We start from the raw sequence: 9,169 nt of genomic DNA on the forward strand, positions 1-9,169 counted from the left end.
AGGGTAGCGTTCAAGGGCTTGAATTTTAGAGTCCAACACCCTCGGTTCAGCTCCTGGTTCTGCTGTTTATTAGCTGTATGGTATTTAGTTCATTTCTCTTATTTCATTTGCAAAAACAGAGGTAATAAATCTTCATTAATAAGTCACCACAGTGTTTACAGAAAGAAAAAATAAAAAATACCACTGGCCACTGGGCACAGTGGCCCACGTTTGTAATCCCAGTCCTGTGGGAGGCCGAGGTGGGTAGATTGCTTGAGGCCAGGAATTCAAGACCAGCCTGGGCAACTTGGTGAGACCCAGCCTCTACACACACAAAAAAAAATTAGCTCGGCATAGTGGTGTATGTGCCTGTAACCCTGGCTACTCAAGAGGCCGGGGTGGGAGGATTGCTTGAGCCCAGGAGGTCAAGGCTGCAGTCAGCCCTGATAATGCCACCACTGTACTCCAGCCTAGGAGTGCACTCTGTTGTACTTTTGGGTAACAGAGTGAGACCCTGTCTCAAAAGCTAAAAATGAAAAAATCTTAAAAATTAGGCTGGGCGTGGTGGCACACTCCTATAATCCCAGCTACTCAGGAGGCTAAGGTAGGAGAATCACTTGAACCCGGGAACCAGAGGTTGCAGTGAGCCGAGATGGCGCCACCGCACTCCAGCCTGGGCAACAGAGTGAGACTCCATCTCAAAAGTAAAATAACAATAATAATTAAAAAATAAAACTTCATTGAGTTGTGAGCATTAAATGAAATAATCTGAGTTAAATGCTTAAAATAGCACCAGGTACATGGTGAGCATTACATAAGTGTTTGCAGCTATTGCTAATTTAAAGTCTTGCTAAACATGTGGTAGGCCCATGTGCCAGGCTAGGCACTTTATGAATGGCCCTGGGTCACTTTGACTCTAAAACTTGCTCTTAAAGAAAAATCAGGCTGGGCACGGTGACTCACGCCTACAATCCCAGCACTTTGGGAGGCCGAGATGAGTGAATTGCTTGAGTTCAGGAGTTCAGACCAGCCTGGCCAACATGCTGAAACCCTGTCTCTACTAAAAATACAAAATTAGCTGGGCATGGTGGTGCATGCCTGTAATCCCAGCTACTTAGGAGGCTGTGGCAAGAGAATCACTTGAAACCAGGAGGTGGAGGTTGCAGTGATCCGAGGTCATGCCATTGCACTCCAGCCTGGGCAGCAAGAGCAAAACTCCTCCTAAAAAAAAAAAAAAAAAAAGAAGTTGCCCAAATCCTTTATTGATAGATTGATTGAGAAGGGGCCAAGTATGGTCTGGCTGTCACCGAAGCTGGAGTACAATGGCTAGATCATAGCTCATTGCAGCTTCAAACTCCTGGGCTCAAAGGATCCTCCTGCCTTATAGCCTCTTGCACCGCTGGGATTATAGGTATGTGCCACCATGCCCAGCAGATTCCCTAAAACCTAACTTCACCATGTTCTGCAGTGAGAAGGTATATCCAAACCTACCCCCAAAGGCCAAGGGAGCTGAGGGGCTGAAGAAAGAGGATGACAAATCTAGTTTCTCAGAAAGAAACATACAAGAGTCTTAGAACAAAAGTCATGTCTCAGGCAGCCATGAGACAGTGGATCCCCATACTGTTACCCACAAGACCCAGGACTCATAGACCATAGGGAAAGGGTATATGTGCTTCTGAAGGAATGTGTAGGACAACTGAGGTCAACTCTCTGTGAAAGGCAAAGCGTGACATAGCCTATAATATATTTAAGAAGAGGATTTATGTGGAAAGTAAGAAGTTCCTCTTCAAAGTTTCCCTTCTTGTTAAAGAATAACATATAAATGTTAATAGTTTATTTATTTATTTATTTATTTATTTTTGAGACGGAGTTTTGCTCTTGTTACCCAGGCTGGAGTGCAATGGCGCGATCTCGGCTCACCGCAACCTCTGCCTCCTGGGTTCAGGCAATTCTTCCTGCCTCAGCCTCCTGAGTAGCTGGGATTACAGGCACGCGCCACCATGCCCAGCTAATTTTTTGTATTTTTAGTAGAGACAGGGTTTCACCATGTTGACCAGGATGGTCTCGATCTCTTGACCTCGTGATCCACCCGCCTCGGCCTCCCAAAGTGCTGGGATTACAGGCGTGAGCCACTGCGCCCGGCGTTAATAGTTTATTTTAAAGACTAACTTCCTTCAAAGCCTTCTTGCTTTTTGCTAATAACTCTTGGTTAAGCCCTTATCCTATGTAGCTGTTTGATATAAAGGAATAAGTACATTCTATGTCCTTGTACTTTAACCAAGATACTTATTTTAGACATGCTCAGGCATGTCCCAGCTAGCAGCCTATGCCCCTTCCTTATTTAGAAATGTTATTACTTTTCTAAGTTATTCACAAACAACTTCCTCTTTTCCTTTGTTCTCCATTGCCTTTAGCTATTTAGGAAAGTTTTAACTTGTTAGCCAATCAGGTTTAGCTTAGACTGTGAGGTCCAGCTCCAACCAATGGAGATAGGACACAGCAATAAGGACCCAAAGTGTAAGGGATAAATATTCCTGCCATTGTTTGTTCATTGTGCTCTTGGGCAAGATTGCTGATGGACAGCACCGTTTCTGCAGAAAGTAAAATTGCCTTGCTAAGAAAATTCTTTGTCTGAATGCTAGTTCTTCTTTTTGGCACCAAAGAATGAGCATTTCTAACAATTTGTGTAAGTGTTTAAAATCATAACATCAAGGAGTTGTTTTGACCTAAAGGGCAGGATTTACAGCTCTTAATAGTAGATACAGGAGAAATCATAGAGGCATTCCTGGAACTCGGGTTAATCAGAAGTCAGGAGCAGTGGTTCATGCCTGTAATCCCAGCACTCTGAGAGGTCAAGGTGTCCAGGAGTTCAAGACCAGTCTGGGCAACATAGCAAGACCTGTCTCTAAAAATAAAAATAAAAAAAACCAGAGGTCAATACGGCAGATTAAAATCCAAGACAAACTTGCCTTAGCCTCCACATACTACATTTGCTTTATTGTTTCCCTGCTAAATTTGTTTCATTCTGAACCATTTGAGAGTAAGCTGCAGATACAATGCTCCTTTTCTCCAAATACTGAATGTGCTTTTGTTTAAACACAAGAACATTTTCTTATATAACCAAGATCCAGTAATCAGAATCAGGACATCAACATGATACATTTCTGAAATCTATAGACCTTACTCAGATTTTGCCAATTGTCCCAATAACATGCTTTAGAGCAAAAGAAAATCCAGGACCATGTGTTACATTTTTTGTTTTTTTTGAGACAGAGTTTTGCTCTTACTGCCCAGGCTGGAGTGCAATTGCATGATCTCAGCTCACTGCAACCTCGCATCCTGAGTTCAAGTGATTCACCTGCCTCATCCTCCCAAGTAGCTGAGATTACAGGTGCGTGCCACCACACCCAGCTAATTTTTTGTATTTTTAGTAGAGACGGGGTTTCACCATGTTGACCAGGATGGTCTCAATCTCTTGACCTCATGAACTGCCCGCTTCGGCCTCCCAAAGTGCTGGGATTACAGGCGTGAGCCATCACACCCAGTTTTTGGTTTTGTTTTTGTTTTTGTTTGAGACAGAATCTCACTGTATTGCCCAGGCCAGAGTGCAATGGTGTGATCTCGTCTCACTGCAACTTCTGCCTCCCAGGTTCGAGTGATTCTTTTGCCTCAGCCTCCTGAGTAGCTGAGATTACAGGTACCTTGCCACCACGCCTGGCTAATTTTTGTGTTTTTAGTAGAGACGGGGGTTTCACCATGTTGGCCAGGCTAGTCTCGAACTCCTGACTTCAGGTGATCCACCCGCCTCAGCCTCCCAAAGTGCTGGGATTACAAGCATGAGCCACTGCACCTGACCCATTCAGTTGTTTTTTTATTCCAAGTTTGGAAGCAGCCTCTCCTGGGGGTCTGGCTAAAACCCCAGCTCTGAGCTGGTCAGTGGGTGCTTGAGGGTGGAGGCTCACATTTGCCCTCCTCCATCAGCTCAATTTCCCGGAAGTGCCCTCTGGTCCCTCTGGGTGAAACCAGGGGAGTTGGGGCTTCTATCTTGCTTATGGGGATGAGAGAAGGGAATTGTGGCAGCAGAAGGAAGAGGCTTGGTTCCTTCTCTACCAAGACCTGCTATGTTCTTCTTCCATCCCTTTGTTCCTGTTAAAGGAACTGGCTGACTCAAAGCCAGCTACAGCCTGGAATGTGGGCCCTGCGCTGAGGATTCAGTGCCAGCCAGGGGGACCTCTTACTGTCCGAGGTTGAAGTCCTTGTGTATCAGAGGCTAACCTGCAAGCCAGCTTTGTGCCTGCAGGATGACCTTCTCTTGATTACATACCATATCTAACGCTTTTTAGAGGAGAGTGTTTCTTGGATATAGTAGGTTTATATTAATAACAAGAGTCACAATTTATTTCAGGCTTATCATGTGCTTTACATAATTACCTCATTTAATTTTTTTTTTATATGGAATTTTGCTCTTTTTTTTTTTTTTTTTTTGAGACAGAGTTTCGCTCTTGTTACCCAGGCTGGAGTGCAATGGCACGATCTCGGCTCACCGCAACCTCCGCCTCCTGGGTTCAGGCAATTCTCCTGCCTCAGCCTCCTGAGTAGCTGGGATTACAAGCACGCACCACCATGCCCAGCTAATTTTTTGTATTTTTAGTAGAGACGGGGTTTCACCATGTTGACCAGGATGGTCTCGATCTCTTGACCTCGTGATCCACCCGCCTCAGCCTCCCAGAGTTTTGCTCTTGTTGCCCAGGCTGGAGTGCAATGACGTGATCTCAGCTCACCGCAACCTCTGCCTCCCAGGTTAAGTGATTCTCTTGCCTCAGCCTCCTGAGTAGCTGGGATTACAGGTATGTGCCACCACGCCTGGCTAATTTTGTATTTTTAGTAGAGATGGGGTTTCTTCATGTTGGTCAGGCTGGTCTTGAACTCCCAACCTCAGGTGATCTGCCCGCTTCAGCCTCCCAAAGTGCTGGGATTACAGGTGTGAGCCACTGTGCCCGGCCTACCTTATTTATTTTTTACAAAACCTTATGAGATATAGGTACCCGTTTTACAGACGAGGAAAACGGAGACTGAAAGGGTTCTAATTAAAGATTGAGCATCCCTAATCTGAAAACCCCAAATCTGGAATGCTCTAAACTCTGAAACACTTTGAGCAGTGACATGAAGCCACAGTGGAAAATTCCATACTTGACCTCATGTGACAGGTGGCAGTCAAAATCCAGGTACACAGTACACAGTTTATTCAGCATTCCCAAGGGAAAAAAGACGCTCCCAGCCCCTTCAGCTGTGATACCTATTTTCCACTCACACTCAGATTCTCCCACAAAAGCATGCTCATAAGTGGTAACATGAGGCCAGGCACAGTGGCTCACACCTGTAATCCCAGGACTTTGGAAGGCTGAGGCGGGTGGATTACCTGAGGTCAGGAGTTCAAGACCAGCCTGACCAACATGGCAAAACTAAAAATAAAAAATTAGCCAGGTGTGGTGGCACGTGCCTATAATCCTAGTTACTTGGGAGGCTTAGGCAGGAGAATCGCTTGAACCTGGGGCAGAGGTTGCAGGGAGCTGAGATTGTGCCACTGCACTCCAGGCTGGGTGACAGAGCAAGATTCCATCTCAAAAAAACAAAAAAAGAGGTAACATGATGGCACATTTGCAGGCTTGACATGCCAACTGCAGGTTGTTCCTCACCTGCCTCAAAGAGGACGGAGATCTATGCACATCACTCACTTTGGTTTTTTAACTACTATTTTCTGTTCTGTGGTGTAAAGATATTGTTCAAAGTGTAAAGAAAGCCCTGCAGATACCCCTATGAGTAACAGTGATGAGAAAAAGATGAAGCAGGCCAGGCGAGGTGGCTCACGCCTGTAATCTCAACACTTTGGGAGGCCAAGGCAGGCAGATCACTTGAGGTCAGGAGTTTGAAACCAGCCTAACCAACATGGTGAAACCCCATCTCTGCTAAAAATACAAACATTAGCCAGACATGGTGGCAGGTGCCTATAATCCCAGCTACTTGGGAAGCTGAGGGAGGAGAATTGCTTGAACCTGGAGGTTCAGTGAGTTGAGATCCTGCCACTGCACTCCAGCCTGGGCGACAGAGCAAGACTCCATCTCAAAAAATAAAAAAAGAGTAGATCCATTAGCATTGCATTGATGGATCCATCCAATCATACTGGCATACTGAAGGCAACAAGCAAGATCTATCACGATTAACAGAATATTGAAGGGAACTGTGAATGTTCAACAGGCTGGTTGCAGAACTTTTTGGGGTGTGGGGACAGGGTCTCACTCTATCACCCAGGCTGGAGTGCAGTAGCATAAATGTGGCTCACTGTAGACTCAGCCTCCTAGGCTCAAGTGATCCTCCCACCTCAGCCTCCCAAGGAGCTGGGAACACACACACACCCATCATGCAGAGTCTTGCCATGTTGCCCAGGCTGGTCTTGAACTCCTAGGCTCAAGTCAACCTTCCCATTTTGGCCTCCCAAACTGCTACAGGTATGAGCCACTGCACCTGGCAGAAATTTAAGAGGAGACACGACATTACATTTTTAAACATTTATAGGCCAGGCACGGTGGCTCATGCCTGTAATCCCAGCACTTTGAGAGGTCAAGGTGGGAGGATTACTTGAGGTCAGGAGTTCGAGACCAACCTGGCAAACATGGCAAAACCCTGTCTCTACTTAAAAAAAAAACACAAAAATTAGCCAGGCATGGTGGTGGACGCCTTTACAGGGAGTCCACCTTGGACTTTGGGAGGCCAAGGCAGGTGGATCACTTGAGGTCAGGAGTGTTGGAGACCAGCCTGACCAACAGGGTGAAACCCCGTCTCTACTAAAAATACAAAAATTAGCCGGGCCTGGTGGTGCATGCATGTAATCCCAGCTACTCAGGAGGCCGAGGCAGGAGAATTGCTTGAATCTGGGAGGCAGAGGTTTTAGTGAGCTGCGATCATGCCACTGCACTCCAGCCTGGGTGACAGAGAGAGAGACTTTGTCTCAAAAAAAAAAAAAAAAAAAAAAAAAAAGGGAAAGAAAATGCATGATGGGCTTATTGAAGGACAAGAGAAGTATGCATTCATAACAAAATGAGAAACCATGTCTAAGGTAAAAACCATTGGTAATGAGGCAGATGAGGCCTGGCATGGTGGTTCATACCAGTAATCCCAGTACTGAAAGGCTATGGTGGGAAGATCGTTTGAGTCCAGGAGTTGGAGACCAGCCTAGGCAACATGGAAAGATCCCATCTCTACACAAAATTTTAAAAAGTAGCCGGGCATGGTGGCGTGCACCTGTGGTCCCAGCTACGTGGGAGGCTGAGGTGGGAGGATCATGTGACCCCAGGAGGTTGTGGCTGCAGTGAGCCACGATCACACCACTGCAGTTCTGCTTGGGCAACAGATCAAGACCCTGCCTCAATAAAAAAGGGCAGATGACTCTGGAGGAAATATTTTAAAAAGCCATCCAAGAGAATGCCTCCTTTTCCCTAGGGGACCCACTTCCTGCTCCCTCAACCGCCTCTGATGCTTCGTCTCATCCTAAAAAAAATACCGTGTACAGTAACCTTTTAATCAAAACACTGCATCATAGGTGGAGACTGAAAGTCTGCCATTTGTGGTTTTTTTTTGGTTTGTTTTTGAGACAGGGTCTCAGTCACCCAGGCTGGAGTGCAGTGGTGTGATCTCGGCTCACTGCAAGCTTCCTCTCCCTGGTTCAAGCGATTCTCCTGCCTCAGCCTCCCGAGTAGCTGGGATTACAGGCATGCACCACCAGGCCTGGCTAATTTTTATATTTTTAGTAGAGACGGGGTTTCACCCTGTTGGTCAGGCTGGTCTCAAACTCCTGACCTCTAGTGACCCACCTGCCTTGGCCTCCCAAAGTGCTGGGATTACAGGTGTGAGCCACGCACCTGGTCTGGTGTTGGTGGGGAAGGGTCACCATTGTTTTACAGCTGATCCAGGTTTTCTGGTGATGCTTCTCTGCTGCTTAGTTGCCCTGAATTTCCTCACTATATTAATGACATAGCATATATTTTGCTGTTAAGTACTTATGTATGAATAAGCATAAGAAATTATTGCTTATTAGTAGCATATACATTTAGAGTCTAGAACAATGGTTATGCCAACCAACCAGAGATTGTCCGCAAGGGTGGCTGAGATAGTGACACCTTTGCTTTCTGATAGTTCAAGGTACACAAACTTTATTTCATGCACAAACTTACTTAAAATATTGTATAAAATTACCTTCAGGCTATGTGTATAAGGTATGTATCGAACATAAATTAATTTCTTGTTCAGACTTGGGCCCCATCCCCAAGATATTTCATTATGTTTATGCAAATATTCTAAAATCCAGAAAAATCCCAAATCCAAAAAAGTCTGGTCCCAACCTTTTCAGATTAGGAATACTCACCCTGTAGTGACTTGCCCAAGGTCACATAGCTACTAACTGGTCGAGACGGGGCCACATCTGCCTATCTTCAAGCTCAGGACTCTTAAGCCACCACTCTGTTCCGTTTGTATAAATTCTATTTGTGCCGGGCGTGGTGGCTCACGCCTGTAATCCCAGCACTTTGGGAGGCTAAGGCGAGTGGATCATTTGAGGTCAGGAGCTCAAGACCAGCCTGACCAACATGGTGAAACCCCATCTCTACTAAAAATAAAAAAAAATTAGACGGGTGTGGTGGTGCACACCTGTAGTCCCAGCTACTTGGGAGGCTGAGGCAGGAGAATCGCTTGAACCCAGGAGGTCGCAGTGAGTCGAGATCACCCCACTGCACTCCAGCCAGGACGGCAGAGCGAGACTCTGTCTCAATCAATTCTATGTGTTTACATTGTTAGAGAATAAATTTGCATCATTATTTGCATGATTGATTTAATGTCGTTTTGGCAGTCTCAACACACAAGGACCACCAGCTCCTGACACTGGGAAGAGAGGACGTCCTCGAGGTCCGGAAACTTAAGGACTTGCTGATTCAGGGAGCTTTCAAAAACTATTTTTGGAAAACCCAGATCCAGGTCTTCAGCCGGCTTCACCTGCAGTTCTAGCACTACCCACAAGGGGGAAGCCGACGCTGCACTGCGCTGCCAAATGCGCCTCTCTTCCTCTTCTTCATCTCTGTGGTTAGCCTGGGAAAAGAACCCGCCTTCTAGCCCATGAGGCCCTGGGCCGGAAGCTCTACTT

This window comes from Aotus nancymaae, unplaced genomic scaffold (genome assembly GCF_030222135.1).
Source record: "Aotus nancymaae isolate 86718 unplaced genomic scaffold, 86718_ANA_hifiasm-v0.15.2.pri h1tg000053l, whole genome shotgun sequence".
Lineage (NCBI taxonomy): Eukaryota > Metazoa > Chordata > Mammalia > Primates > Aotidae > Aotus > Aotus nancymaae.